This window comes from Macrobrachium nipponense, chromosome 37 (assembly GCF_015104395.2).
Source record: "Macrobrachium nipponense isolate FS-2020 chromosome 37, ASM1510439v2, whole genome shotgun sequence".
NCBI lineage: Eukaryota > Metazoa > Arthropoda > Malacostraca > Decapoda > Palaemonidae > Macrobrachium > Macrobrachium nipponense.
The window spans coordinates 40,496,593-40,513,495 of record NC_061097.1 but is presented as its reverse complement, the minus strand read 5'-3'; positions in this window follow the sequence as shown (position 1 = coordinate 40,513,495).

Below are 16,903 nucleotides of genomic sequence, written 5' to 3'. Positions count from 1 at the left end.
AATGCCTCTTGAATAATCCTTCTAAGGGTGAATTAACTTGCAGACTAGTACAGATTTATTTCAGTTTGGGCTAATATCTGTTATTGACAGCTAATTTCGGAGCAAAGGTCCAGATGAACATTTTCAACACATGGCTGTTGGCCGCCTTTTACCTCTGTTGTTGAATTTGCCGAGAGTTTGAAATACTCAGTTCTGGATATCTTCACAACCACAGTGAACTGTACAGTCTTTGGCGGTCTTAATTGAGATTCTAGTAGACAACCTGGTTTCTTTATGGGTAGTAGTAATACATTGCATAACATAATTTTGTTTTGCAGAGTAATGTTTGATTCCAATGTCCGACTTAATTTTCCTTTCAATCTGATCTGTTCAGAGAGAAACCTTTGTAGAAGTCTTATAAAAGGTAGAAAACTTAGCAGAAAACATATGGTATAATATCAAGAAACTTTAATAGCAGAAACATGCAGTGTGGAATAACGATTTACTAAGGACAATTGAAGAGAAGGGTGTTCAAGCTATAGGACAGGACAAACAGGAAAGTGTTCCTGCCTTGACCAATATCATCCTTGTTTCTGTACCATCAAATTGAGGCATTTCATTGAGGCGAATGAGCTGCTGAAGGTGTTGTGGCCATAGATATAGGTTGTGGCCTTCTCTGAACTTCTGGGAGAACCTTCATTGTATTTATTCCAGGAGCATTTGGCCTTGGACTAAAGGTTCTCTTTGTGGGTCCCACTGCTTCGGTTGTTGCCTCTGAGATCAGACTTTTTTTTTCTACTGCTTTTGGCTCCTGTTCACCTTTGGGGTTATCTGCCCTAACTCCTAACTTGGCAGACACAGGAAGTTCTAGAGACCCATGGTCATAAGAAATTGAAGAGGCGCTGCTGTGATTGGCCTTCATCGACCTCTCTCCCCTATCCAGATTGGCAGAAGTGTAGGAAGGCAACCTCCACAAAACTACTAACAATTCTTATAATGGCTGCCACTTTGGCATCGTTCCCAGCACCAAGTGGGGGTTTTTTCAACGGGGGAATAAGAATTTTGGGCAATGTAGAGGGATCTGTTCAAAAGCCTGCTTGTGACTGATCTCTGTTAGGGGTCCGTTCATTCTCCATCCCTGGTGCCTGACTCTGGTTCCTGGTCAGCTGCTTTGGAACGGTGACTCGGTGTAAGGATAGGGCTTATGGACAGTCATTATTCTTCAAGCAGGGGCAGGTCAGGCAACAGTGTCTCTATCGTCTTTGGATTCTGCTAGACCCGATGGTTCCTTACCCTCCGGAACCAAGGCAGAAAGATTTGGAGAAGCATTTTTTCAAGGTCATTGGGTTCTGTTATGAGTGGCATGGCATTGGGTAAATGACCAGGGCTTCTCTTCTGCTGAGCACACCTTGAGTTTACCACAATCCTTACCTTCCTTTCAGCTGAACTGGCCTTCACTTGTGCAAGGTATGTAGAGAAAGGGGTAGCGTCATCCCCATTGAACGCTATGGTAACAATATGATGTTTACTTGTTTTTTTAAGTTTGGCTATAATAAAAATAGCTTCGCAAGCTTAAAGGAAAGTTTAGAATTTTTGTTATATTCCTGATGCTCATACCTACAATGGTTAAAAAATAAACAATAAAAACCAAGCCGTACTTGAATACTACTCCTTTGTCCTGATTGGCTAGCTATTAGTGATGTCACTAAGCTCCTCCCCATTTATACCATGCTCGTCTTCTTTCAGTAGTAAAAGCAGGAAGTCTTTTTTTTTTCTATTATGTTTAAATTTTAACAGAAAAACTATGATGTCTTGTACCACATAAATAGGAAAAACAAGGAAATTTGTACATTTTCATTGCTTACCAAGAAATATTTTTGTTTTGCAGAGCAATGTTTGATTCCAATGTCTGACTTAATTTTCCTTTCAATCTGATCTGTTCAGAGAGAAACCTTTGTTCCTGTTCTGGTTCTTCTTCCTCAATAGTTTCAACAGGTGCTACAGTTTCCTCATTTTCCTCCTCTTTAGGTACTTCAGATGAGGCCTTTTCTTCTCCTACCTCACTTTCTTCCTCAGGGGCTCTGAAGAAAATAATTTCCATATTACACACAAGCCAAACATTGACTAGTCTTACGTTATACAAAGGGTGTCGTCTACACTACAGAAGAGGGCTCAATTTGGAATGAAATATTACATGCTCCACAAATCAGGGTCTGGCCATACGTGTCATTTCATCTTACATACAGGGAAGGAAAAACTTAGCCATTCTTGTTTCACAACAGGTAGTAATCACTCTTTTATATATATATATATATATATATATATATATATATATATATATATATATGTATATATATATATCCTTATTAAAGGAAGGAGGAAGGACCAAATGATGATTTTTTTCCTTTTCGAGTAAGTGAAATGTGGCGCTAAAGGCCTTAGATTTTCTCAACGTTTTTGTTTACAGTTCGGAACTTTGCATCAAGTAAGCGAAACTGGGCGTTGAAAGTCCTTAGGGTTATTTCCAACTTTCTTCGAACGTGTGAAATGTACAGTTGGACACAGGTTTCCCTGGTACACCTTCTTGAGGGACTTCGAAAAAATATATGGTAACAGTGTTTACTTAGGGGGATGGGAGGAGGACTCTTCCTCTCTTAGCAAGAGTTCCTTCAATAAACGCTGGAATTCTTTCAGTGGGAGGAGTCATTTGGTATGGTTGGAGAAAGACACACACACACACACACACACACACACACACACGAAGTAAAAGAAAAAAAATCTGAGCAGGTTATGTCTCTGTAACTAAGATTACCGTCTCGCTTTTAATATATGTTTGTTTATTAAGATTCTATTTAACTCTCGTCTAAGGCGTTATCTTACCACCGTGTCTGTTATTATATATCGGTCATATTCATTACGCAATACTTAAAATTGATCAAAATTTTAGAGTTATATTGGTATTGGAGAGAATCACGAACATCATAACAGGATATTTTAACCTTATCACGTAAGCCAAGTTTATAGTATCGTTTGCAGTGCGTTTCCTACCAATACTATAATAGGAAGCTATAAAGAGAAGCGCAGCAACACTTCATTGAACATACCCAAACACTCAGTGAACGTGTTTTAAGTGTCCGACACCTTAGCTCCTCTGTCTCTCTCTCTCTCTGTCTCTCTCTCTCTCATATTAGCTACTTTAAAGTGACATGTCATCTAGAAATACCACTGCGCTAAGTATTCAGTTTTGATATTTCATTAACACCCTTTAATCTTGACTAATATATGCATATATATTTTTTCAGGGGGCGGGGGGAGTGGTGTCGGGGATAGAGTTCTTGTTGTTAAGCCGTCTTACAGGTTTTGGAATTCTATAATGTAATTCAAACTGACAAGCTTCTTGCTTTTGCTGTACCGATGTCCTCAGCCTGGCTTTGCTACAACTGAAATGGGTGGGGGACTAGAGATAAGGTGGGCCTGTTGCGACCCCGATGAGTGGACGAAGTACTAGATATGCTCGTGGACAGAGTGTATGGCTAACGAAAAGCTCCACTTGAAATATTTTCTTGTTTATCTTTAATGCCTGCGTGTTTTTAGTGTTTATCCTAATATTATTATAGTACTGTAGATTTTCTGAATACAACAACATTTACAAGAAGAAGGATTGGGTTAAACTCACTCTCTCTTGTAAATACATTAGAATGAAAAAGAGAGAGAGAGAGAGAGAAGAGAGAGAGAGAGAGAGAGAGAGAGAGAGACTAGACGTTACTGAGGAATCAAAATGAAACTACTAGGGACAGAGAAAATTCCACAACGTGTAATGGAAAATGAAGAAGGACTCCCAAACTTGGTGCAAACTTTTAACCATTCCCATATGGTAAACTTAATTCGTTTGCCAATGATAAACAATTGTTGATATTCAGAGGTTTCATGTATTCATGGTTGGGTTTGTATTCCCTCTTGAATATACTGTAGGTGTTATTCCCTACACGCCGTTCATTACAATAATTATTACATGATATGGATAAACATATCTTCTTGGCTTATATTTTCTAATATATTAATTGTGATACATGTTTTAATGTCATACGGACAGAAATTCCTTTCGCTCTTATCATCATTCGTGTGAGGATAAGAAACAGATGTCTCTATTGTTAAACAGCCCCTTCAGTCATTTACCCTTCCATTGTGGAGAGAGCTATTTGGAGAAATATAGTTTGATGATATTGTCCTAGGGTTCTCTTTTTAAAGATTTTTTTAAGAAAAAATCAGGATAGCTAAATTCCCTTTAGATTTTGAACTCCTTTAAAATATCAAAATCACCTTTCTAATAAATAAATTATAATAATCATGACCTGGAGCTAAACGATATGCATAGGTCTCTTTACGACTTTTTTTTTTACATCATACGACATGGAAGTTCAGCGGAAGCCATGGGGTAATCCAAATATACACACTCAATTTTTACATTTATTTTTAAGATTAGTGAGAAGTCCAGCCACCTTCCTTCTAGATCACCTCTTGCAATCTGTTAGGCATAGAAGATTCATGGTTTCTGACGATCTGTGGTCGGTTGTGGAAGAGCTTCCACTGTGTTCCCAGAGGTTCATAAGTTGATCTGGTCTCCTCTCCCTCTCAGGCTCCCAACATTTTACCAAATTAGCCTAAATATTCTCAGTGAGGTTCATGTCTGTATCCTTACTTGGCCAGTCAAGCAACTGCAGATCCTCTCGACCTTGAAACCATTCCTGGACTATTCTGGCCGTATGGATGGGGCAGCGGTCGTGAATGAAAATGACAGGAGCAGATGGGGAGGAATAATTCCGCTGTTGATGTGAAAGAAGTTAGAAATCCTGAAGAATTTCAATGTATTTTTCACCAGTGAGCCTCCACTCAATCCTGGTGATATCATCCATATAATGTAAGAAGATCCAGCCACACACGTTTACTGTGACATGCCCATTCCAGGTCACCTAGTAAATTTCTTTCAGTAGTATCTGAAGGGAAAAAATCTAATTTTTAACAATTTACGCTTTGCTTTTCGTAATAGGGAAAATAATTCTATATCGTTTGGGGAAATAAAATGCTAAGTAACAACCCTTGTAATAAGTTAAGAATGTTTATTCATCTGCAAGGATTAATACAGTCCGTTATGATATGATATTCTTTAATTCAGTAAACAGGCTGTACTCTATATTATAAGTTTGCCTACGTGATTATTCATAACATTAATAATGTATTTGCTTAATGCCTGAAAGCTGGCCATAGTAGAACTAATGGGGGGTTTTCAATGAAGAATTTTTATTTTCACACTTCTCGTGGCAATATAATTAAATTAGCGGAAAATACATGGTTATTGACAAAATTATTATCTTTTGATTATAATATTACCCTTGCTTATATTATATATCTGACTGTTATTTATGATTTTAGAAACTCACCTTATATTACTCGGTCTTCAGTTATGTATTCTGCCGTGACTTCTGCTAGTAAAAGACCTTTCGTCACTGCATACGACTCGAGACCAAAATTCCATATCCTCCCCCACAAACTGTTGGACGAAGGCAAGACTATCAGCACGATGCCGTTCGGCGAGAAATTCCTTCTTGGCAGGAATTTTATGAGGTATTCCTGCCTCATGCAGACGTCTTCGCACCGTCATAGCCTAAACATTTAATGCCAGACGTTCACAAATAGCAATAGTATTGGTAAAAGGATCTTCTTATGCTGCTCGTCGAATGTCGTCGTTATCCTAACGGGTGGTCATTCGTGGTGGAGGTCTTCGAACTGAAATGCGTAATTAACATGCAGATACTTAGATAATCAAGATTAATTATAGCCTGTTTACTTATGGGAGCGCTATTTGGTATTCTGGGAAGTAAAGAGAAAGAATCACTATTAGAGTTCAACAGGACCAAGACAACTGTAATTTAGGTTTCATAATTTCACGGGTTTATAAGGTTTATAGTTTAAAAAATTAATAAATGAATGAAATAAATAAATGCTATCCAAAGTCGGTCATTTTCCCAGTCTAAGCTTGCCTCCTTTTCCATTTATTTACTGTTGTAGGGGAGACGTCAAGACGCTGTGCAACAGCACGTATTGAAAGCCCACTTTCTCGTAGAGCGACCATCTGCGCCGGAGAACAATATGTTGCTGTTCATTTGGAGACTATAACGAATACTACTAGCAGAGGACAGAAGCCCTATTAAAATTTATACAACACCACAGTCTAGCCATGATTGGGTGACAAACTTGTTAGCGTGTAATACAGGTGCTGTAGCAGTGATATCGTTATCACCGAACAAAGTGATATATTAAATCACACGATTACTGGGACTGATTGATTAATTGGCTGTTACTGGCATTGCAACATCTCAGGTCATTACTGTCATTGTTAATTGTCTGCTTGAAACACTGTTTACTAAAGGTGGTGCTGTTCCTCTCTTAACGTGAATTCCACTAATCAGCTTTCGAGCTGTTTTAGTGTATAAGAGGTTGGAGGAGGCAAACTTGTAATAAGCATTAATCCTCATAGATGAATAAACATTATCCTAATGCAGGGGTTGTTACTTAGCATTACATTTCCCCAAACGATATAGAATTATTTTCCCATTTACGGAAAGCAACGCGTAAATTGTAAAAAATTTAGATTGTTTTCCTTCAGATACCACCGAGGAAACATTTACGAAGTTGCCAGGAGTGGCTTGTAACCGTAAACGTGTGGGCCTGGATTTCCTCACATGGTATATGTGATATCACCAAGACTGAAGGGTTTCACCAGTGAAAAATACGTTAAAATTCTTCAGGATTTCTTCATCCTTCACTTCACCAGCGGAATTATCCCTTTCCACCTAGTCCTGTCATTTTCATTCATGACGGTTGCCCCATCCCATACGGCCAGAATAGTCTAGGAATGGTTTTCAAGGTCGAGAGGATTTGAATTGGTTGCCTGGCCAAATATGGGTGCAGAACCATGATCCCAAGAAAGATAAAGTCGATTTATTAAAGATTGAACAATTCACAGGTGCCCCGAGAGAAGCGGAAGTGTAGTGGAAAAATCACTGAATTTCTAAACAGTTTTCTCCCATGTATGCATAAAAAATTTTTAATTTTTGTTCCCATTATTTTATGCTCATCCATTTCGTATGAAGTAGCTACTGTCGCATTTCTTATGTAATATAAGCTGGTTAGGGGTAATTACGTTTGCTTTATGTCTATTACAATTAGAATCATAATTACCTGACCTGTTATTGAATTACAATTACAACTTCAATAATACTGAAATACAAAACTCAAATATTGGAAAAAGAATTGCACAAAAGCTTTTGCACAAAAAAAGGAAATAAATGGAATTTTTTTTTTTTTAGAATTGGTAGCTGGCTTGTTAAGATTCTCCCTTAATAATATAATAAATAAATTGGGTAGCGACTCAAAACATCTCTCTATTGCATTTGGTTAAGATGAGTTCTCGAAAAGTAAGAGGGCTGCTCTAGGATAACAATTTCAAATAAAGTACTTTGTTATTTGAACTTTTCAGTTACAATTATAATTAACATTAAGTATAAATAAAAAAACAACCGCAATTACAGTTAACTTCAAAACGTGTAATTAAAAACATTTCAAATAAATGACAATTACTCCAAGCCTGAATAAAAGGTAATGTTTATTTGTAATTGGTAAAGCTCTCTTACTGTGGGTTTCACAGACAGTGCAGTCACGTTTTTGGTCAATAACACTGTAATGAAGACTGGTATCAGCACGAGATTTTGTTATAATTTTTAGGTATAATCAAGGCTTTAACTCTAATGAATATCCGGTAAAAATGCTCAATTTTTATTTGTAACACATAGAGAAACTATAACCAGTTACCTATTCAAACCAATCTGTAGGCAATTGGCGGCTCTCTCTTTGCTAAAAAAAAAAGTTGAAAAGTTGCGTGACAAACGGATTTCTGCTACCATGCCGACAGTTATGTTCCTAGGCGGCCATCTATTCTTCACCTTCGTAATACAAGCAAATGGCCATTCATGAAGACATTGGATTAGAAGCGTCATCGATGACAGTACGACGCAGGCTCCACGCTGCTGGGATTAATCACAGAACTCCAGTGACGAAGGAGCTCTTGACGGAGCGACATAAGGCGGGAGGGTTTGATTTTGCCCAACGTCATGCTGATAAGGGTTTGGACTTTTGGGGCAGGGTCATCTTTACTGACGAGAAGTGCTTCTCGTCCACATCGCATGGAAAGCTGCATTGTTGGCGAACAAATAGAACTCGGTATGATAAGCAAAACCATTACTTGCATCAATTGTCAATTGCATTCTTCTTTATATTAATTATTAATCTTCAGATTTTGTTCCACGGAGGTGGACTATCAAAATATATAATGGGAGTAAACATAAATAAGAGTGCTATTTCTGAGATAAATATTAGGTAAGGGACAGTGGCATCATTTGCTCTTTTTCCTCAAATATAATATATTGAGTAAATAATTACACAATAGAATTCTTTCAGTGTTGTTCATCACTGAGAATTTAAATTCTCCAAAGGTGTGTGTATATATATATATATATATATATATATATATATATATATATATATATATATATATATATATATATGTATATTTATATTATACACCCCCATTTTTTTCTCTCATTCAAGATATGAACCCCGTAACATCGTTGAGGTGGTTCGATCTGGCCATGTCACCTGCAACTTATGGGGCTGGGAGAGTGTCTGCATGGTATGGGTGATGTGTTCCGTATCGAGGGACGATTTACAGCAGCTAAGTATGTTGAGCTGCTGCAAACCTCCTTCTTGCCTGCGTTACGAGAAAGGAATTTTCCCTTCCCATCCTGTTCACACTGCTCACGTTGTTCAAGAGTGGTTTGCCAGACAGGATAACCTGCTTCTTCTTGAATGGCGGAGCAAAGGAGCAGCTATGAATGTGATTGAACACGTGTGGGCCCAGATGGTGAACACATGGAAAATGGAACATGAGAGAACAACACAGCACTCATGGCTCACATCAACTCTCAGTGGGAAATTTGTAGACGGAGACCGCAGCAAATTTTCAACCTTGTTCATTCGATGCCCGACAGATTGAGGGAAGTAACAGAGAGAGAGAGGGTGGATGGCCAAAGTATTAGATTGTATAATATAAATTATATTTTTTGTAATAGGACATAAAATGTTCTCATTTTGTTCTCGCTAGTTATTTGATTATATTTTTTAATAAACATAATTAACAACAAGTTTTATTATAACCATGATACTTGATATAATATTCGAAGTGTCTGTAAAAAAAATGGCATAATGCCTCCATACAATATTGAGAGTATTGCAGTAAACTTTCCTACTTACTCAGGCCCCACATGTTTTTGATGTCTTCCTAATCACCGTTTCTTGTTAACAGCATTGAATTATAGAACTGAATGACTCCCTGAGCACTGTTATCATACAGTGAGGTCGGTAAAAGTATTGGCAAATTGCCTTAAGGCCCGTCCACACGGCCGAGCTTTGCTCGACGAACTTTGTTCGATGTGACGTCGGAAGCGGAGAAAATGCGGCAAAGTTCTGACTTTTCCCGCTGTTTCTCCGCTTTTGACGTCACATCGGACAAAGTTCGTCGACCAAAGCTCGACCGTGTGGATGGGGCCTTACCTGTATACTTTGTTCTCTGTGGTGTAGCCGATACAGATGTGATACTTCGCCACTTATTTTCGCTTATTAGCTTCTTGAAGTCTATTAAAATAGTTTCCATTATTTGAAATGTAATGCTTTATATCCTACTGATATTTTCAATGTATCTTTGGTGGAAAACCTAAGTTATATGAACAAGAGTAAAAATGTGGCACATTTTTTGGCCATCGTTGACGTTTCTGAGTATAGGGGTCATATGCTCTGTGGGACATTTTAAAAGGTAACTGTCAATTCAGTAGATGATACTCTCTTTATGTCAGCCACTATAAGGAAAGCCCAAATGACTTCACCTATCATCTGAGGTCAACGAAATATATAGTCTATAATATATCAGTGCATACATAATTTTAGAAAAAACAACAGTTAACCCTTAAAATGTCAACCACGTCATATGACGTGTTGCAGAAGTCGTCCCACACATGTTTACGTCATGTGACGTTCTTAAGTTTTTAATTTTGTGTGCCTTCGTAGCTTATTGTATTGATATTGATTCTGTACTACTTAGTGCCTTATTAGAGGTCTTGCTGGCCGTTTGCACTGCTCGTCTTCCATTTGTATGAACTGCGCGGGAGAGGGGAGGTAAGGGTGGCCTAAGAGGTTGTCAGAAACGTCAAACCAGCTAATCCTGTGTGGCAAAGGATTAGGGGCGATAATTTTTTGCCGCACACCTTCGATTTTGATGAAAGTATATCAGGAATAAAGGTTTTTTATTCTATTATTAATAATTTATAATGGAACTGACTGTAGAGGGATCCAATCGTTAATTTCATGTTATGAAATGGGGTAATATAGCAAGCGAACACTCAAGGGAACAAGAGTTTATGACATTACAGTATCAGAGATGAGACATTTCTTTGCTTTGGTTATGATTATGGGTATTGTCAGGAAGGGCAATCTTCGATATTATTGGGTCACTGATCCTCTCCTGAATACACTAATGACATATCAGAACTGCATACTGAGCGCAGGGGTTTTTCTTATCACTAAGTTAGTAGTATAGCTGAGAGGAGAGAGATATATAAGTTAGCTAGTATAAGAGAGAGAGAGAGAGGAAACGCAACGCAACCAATGCAGTAAACTTGGCTTACGTGATAAGGTTAAAATATCCTGTTATGATGTTCGTGATTTTCGGCAATACCAATATAACTTTAAAATGTTGATCAATTTTAAGTATTGTGTAATGAATATGACCGATATATAATAATAGACACGGGTGTAAGATAACGTCTTGGCCGAAAGTTAAATGGAACCTTAATAAACAAACTTATATTACAAGTGAGACAACAAACTTCATTACAACGATATAAACTGCTCAGACTTTTTTTTACTCCGTGTGTGTGTGTGTGTCTTTCTCCAACCATTCCTAATAACTCCGCCCACCAAACGAACTCCAGAACTTATTGGTGGAACTCTTGTTAGCAGAGAAGGGGTTCTCCCCCCCATCCCCCTCAGTAAACACTGTTACCATGTAATTTTTCGAAGTCTCGCAAGACGGTGTACCAGGGAAACCTGTGTCCAACTGTACATAGATATATACAGAGAGAGAGAGAGAGAGAGATGTGGTCTTCGGAAAATATCTTCAAGTGATAAGCATGAGGAACTGTTTTCATTGTAATGAGGCGTTATATGTATCGAAGTATTTTTATAAGCGAGGTGTTTGTGGCTATAATGAAATTAAGCGACATTGTTCTCTGTTTGAATTCTGTTCCCACGTTTACTCCGAAAGGATTATTTAATTAAGAATTCAGGTAAGATTCTCATATGGCTATAAATTGTCAACTTTTTAATTTTCTTCTTAATCTCACGGAAATGTATCGGTAGAAATATAGACAAAATTCATCTGGACATTAAGAGAGTATACATATAATATTATGTATATATATAAAAAATAAATAATATAATATATATATATAATATATATATATATATATATAATATTAATATATATAGCCTATTAATATATATTATATATATAGCTATATATATATAAAGATATACAATATATATATATATATATATATATATATATATTTATATATATATATATATATATTATATATATATAATATAATGATATGATTTAATATAGCATCCTCGGCAGGTCGTTTCGTCAACCTCTTGATGACGAAAACGTCTCTTCAGAGATATCAAATAGGAACATGGGCAGGATCCATCTCCATTTTGTCATTCCTTCCTGTTAACACTTAATAATAATGCTATGTCCCAACAACCCTTCAATCAAAGCCAGCCACGAAGCTCCTTGTTTCCTGCGCCTCCCCTGTAAATGAGGATTCCCTTTCCAAGTGGCCGTTAAGACCCTCTTCCCCGAAAAGACAAAAGCTGTCCTGAGTCGAATGAGGTCACGAGACGAAACAACGAAGGAAGCCGACCACCTCTCCAGCACGGCTCAGTGATGGCGGTGGCCTGCAGCTACCTCTCATTCACGTGCCTATGGAATCCTTGAGAGGCAAATTAGTTGGTCCTTGGCTCGTCGGAGGTTGGGGGTGGGCGAGAGAGGGTGCCACAGTCTTGGTTTTAACATTTTTGTTCGTTGGCTTTCCTATGTCTATTTTTCTCTTGTTATGTCTATCTTTCTTTTGTTATTGAGCGTACTTTCGATCTTTTGAACTTTGCTCTATGATATGTACACTCGGCAAGGAATGTTAAGATACAGTTTTTTTAATTCTTCGGACATAGTGTTCAATAATGCCACACCTGGCAACTCTAGAAAAGGGGCGGAGCTTCAAAATCATAGCGTTTGTTGCTTTCTAGATTTCCATTAACTTTACACCATAAAGATTCTGTAGAGGTCCTTTAATAATTTATACTTGAATGTAGAAACAGGCTCTATATTATTCGTCAATGTTGGTTTGGTAACGTCAGTTCAGGGTAGAATATCGATCATCCTTCTTTAAAACCTATCGTGAAACCTTATTTATAAGTAATGTTTGACACTCAACTGACGTAACATTAATGCGTAATTGAAGACGGATCTTAAACAATGATAGTAAGTGTTTTAAAATTTTTGTCAGTACTTGTGGAAATCGTGAGGAACAATACAGTAAAGAATTAATATTATGACGATAGAGAGAGCGCGCGCAAGCAATACGCCTATCGATAGAGATACTTAATTCATTATATTTACTTTGAGAGATTAAGTGACAATGTTTTTTCAAATGTTTCAAAAGTGGAGAGAGAGAGAGAGAGAGAGAGAGAGAGAGAGAGAGAGAGAGAGAGAGAGAGCGCACAAGCATAGGCCTATCTATAGATATACTTAATTCATTATATTTACTTTGAAAGATTGAGTGATAATTTTTTTTCAAATGTGTTTTAAAAGTGAGAGAGAGAGAGAGAGAGAGAGAGAGAAGAGAGAGAGAAATTATAGTATTGGTGACTGACTTGTGACGGGGAAAGGCAGAATAAAGAGCTGTGAGTCGGTGCACAGATACCTGTGAAACGGGATGATATGACTGCCAAGATCGTGCTACACTATGCTAGATGAAATTTGAAGGATCATAATATTCAAGTCAATTCTCTTTGAAATTCATACCCTAATCTTGATTTCATTCGACAGTTGCCATAACATTCAAAGATTGTAAAAAGACATGGAAAATTTTAGACACAGGCTGCGGTCATTCTTGCTCTCTTGATATAATCTGTACTTTTGAAAATCGGGTTTCATCCACAAATAATTCCCGAAAAAAGCTGTGTTAAGTCAAAATAGTTATTACCACAAATAACCCAATATGTATTGCACAGGCAATTAAAGTTTTATACCGTGCAAATAATGCTGATGTGTTGGGAGATCTTTCTGCCTCGCAGCAAAGAAATGCAGTCGTGTAGGGCTGTAGGCTACTACGAACTGCTTTGTAATGGGAGGATATAGCCAGAACATCTTTGAGCTGACATGCTACTTTAACCTTGATAGAGATTTATGTTTAAAGATGGTAGCTTTGTAAACAGCAACTAGCATTCGATCATTCAACGTCAAAGTAATCAAAGTGTGAAATCCGTTTCGCAAGACGATGTACCAGGGAAACCTGTGTCCAACTGTACATTCTTTTAATTTTAATTTATCTCTTACCATGGTAGGTCGACTCCCAGTGTTCCTCAAATATTTTTTAACTTTGTATTTTACAAATTTATTTATTTAGTTTTTTTGTTTTAACTTTCTATCTGAACTTTTAACTAACGTATGTGCTTTTAACTTCTCGTGTTGTTTTATCAATTGTTAGTGTATTTTTATCTATGTGTTGTCAAGGTTCAAGTTAAATCCACTAAATTAGCAATAGGTTATATGGAAAAAACAATAAAACAATTACATTTAATTAACAAAACTTAACATATCAAAACATTACCAATTAATTAACATAACCAACATAATAAACTAAATATTCTGCCCAATACCAAATCCAAAATATCATATGGTATAATAACCGTACTCACAATGATCAGAGAAGTTCTTAACAAGCGCTTACGAGGCAGGAGCTGGGACGAGACACACAGGTGGCAAATAAGCCAGAGCGAAGGTAAACGTGAGGGGGGATGGGGAGAGAGGGGGAGTAAAGAGAACGAGACAGGAGGGGGAATCAGAAGGTAGGTTTTACAAGGATACTGGAGAGCTACATTTTAACTTAATTTCAGGATTTCGTACTTATTACGAAAGAAGGTTACCATTAGTTATTTATTTAGGTATATACAATATGTACACGGATCCGTTTAATTAATGAAGAAAGCCGGTACTTGACAGTGTGAAGTTTCGGTTTTCATTTTAACTAGTTTGTAAATAATTTTTTGACTATTTTCAAATCCATTTAATTTATATTAGTCATTATTTATCATACAGACCCTGAAGATGCATTCTACTGAATGCGAAACGCGTCGGAATTAAGTGTAAAATACTTCGCCATGTTTGTTCCTGCTCCTGCTCCCTGTGCATTTTATCACTTTGGCTGACTCGCCTGCTTTCTCCGTTCATATATATATATATATATATATATATGAATATATATATGAATATTTATCACATCACCGTGATTCATATAAATCATTCGAGCTACAAATGTCCTTTAATATCTAATTCGCTCTACCTCGGAATTGATATATTTTCATATATGTACCGAGGGGGAATTTTTTAGTTGATAATAATTTCGTACCCCCATGGGATCGAACCACCGTCCAGTTGGACGGGGAACGAAATCAGGATCGGACAGTGACGCTACCGAAACGGCTATCAAGAGAGGCTAAAGGTTTATATCGATTCTGACCATTTCAAATCAACGTCGATCTCATTGTATTTGTAATTAGAATCGATATGGAACCCCCTCCACCATGCTAGCCGATTCGAGCGTTTGACCCACGCAGCCTTATTATGAATATTTATCACATCACCGTGATTCATATAAATCATTCGAGCTACAAATGTCCTTTAATATCCCTGCGGGATGGTGTTAACACCTATAATGTATTGAACGATTAGCATACAAACATAATTCCTTTACGCAGAAGCCTTAAAGGAGAGAGCAATCATATCCTTTGGGCTGTAATTTTGTACCATTAGCGGATCCTTACAACGCTTTATATAGGAAATACCATTTGGCTATAATAGGATTTTAGTGATATTTCGACGAAGTGTTCTGGGGAGAGGTTAGCGGATTGTCTCTCCAGGTTTGGCCTTTATGTTTTGCTTAGATTTATTAGATTCCTTCCCGTTTACCGCTGTTGTCGGATATTTTAAAAAAGACACACATAGGTACACACTGATACACACTCACACAAATCCCGATGAATGGCAGTCCTTCCTTGAAGTATATATATGACTACACCCCATTTATTTGGCATATATATATATATATATATATATATATATATATATATATATATATATATATATATATATTGTTATGAACATTACTCACAACCATTTAAAAGTATAAGTGGCAAGAACAGGCTCTTTTCTCTTAAGGATCAGTGCCACAAAGGTTAGAATTTAAAGCCAAGGGGCAAGATCTCCAGACAGTGAAAAACACCAAATAACATTCAAAGAGGATAACGAAAATATAGATCAAAACTTTAATATTTATTACAAATAAATCTTAAATTAAACCAACATGAAAAAAAACTGATTAGGGTTTACAAAATATTTTACCTAAAAATATCCTCATTCACACGATAGAACAAGAGACAGTAATTAGGAGGAGGAAGGAAAACAGCCTATTTCTAGAAAGCCCTGAAAATATTCTTTTGGAGAAGATAATGAAAGAGGGAAGGAACCTTAATCCTAGATCATACAATTACTCAAAAAATATTTACATACATAATTACAAATAACTTAACACGGATCACTTGATCTGACATCAAAGGTGATTACACGCAGGGACTATATGGTCGATAACATCACTACTGAATGCACACACGGCTGTCTATCAACTGCTCCGGAATCACGAAGGGGGTCTGCAGCCGGAGGATACACTGACCCGCGTCAGTAACGCCAATAAAGAAGATATTCAGTTTATATCCTTACCAGCTAGCTGAACAGATTCAGGCCTTTTCACGACTCCGAAGGTTTCAGGACGAAAGCAGGACAAGGGACAAGACAAGATGCTTTCCCAAGGGCAGCAGGCAGGTCCAGAGATGAGGGGACGTAAATATAGTAACTTCTGCAGCACACAGGAAGGGCGCCCGAACAGAGCACAGGAGAAGTTTCTCAAACAAGGCTGCAGCTTCCACAGCGACTTTAGTAATAGGAGGCGGAACACCGTCAACGCCCTCCGTAATACAGGTGAAAAGGGGGGTTCCTCGAACGTAGCAAGGCCAAGAGAATCTCCAAATTTTTAAGACGTCCTGCAGGGATTAGGTCAGGGAAACCTCCAAGATAAGGAGCCGAATGCATATTCCTTTTCATCCTCAGCCAACGGTCCCCACCAAAAGTGAGGCAACGACCCGCAAATCACCAAACAAGCATCCGGCCGAATAAATGCATGAAAAGAGAGAGACTCTCATGGGCGAGGTACCACTTAAATAATAACCTTCGGTGGGAGCGAGAAAAACCTTAACCAGTCTCTTTTTTTTTTTTGTGGCAATAAAAAATATTAAATTGAAAGTAACTGAATGAAATTGACTTTACAGGCCACGAATGAAAATTAAGCATATTATTACAATATATATATATATATATATATATATATATATATATATATATATATATAATATATATGTG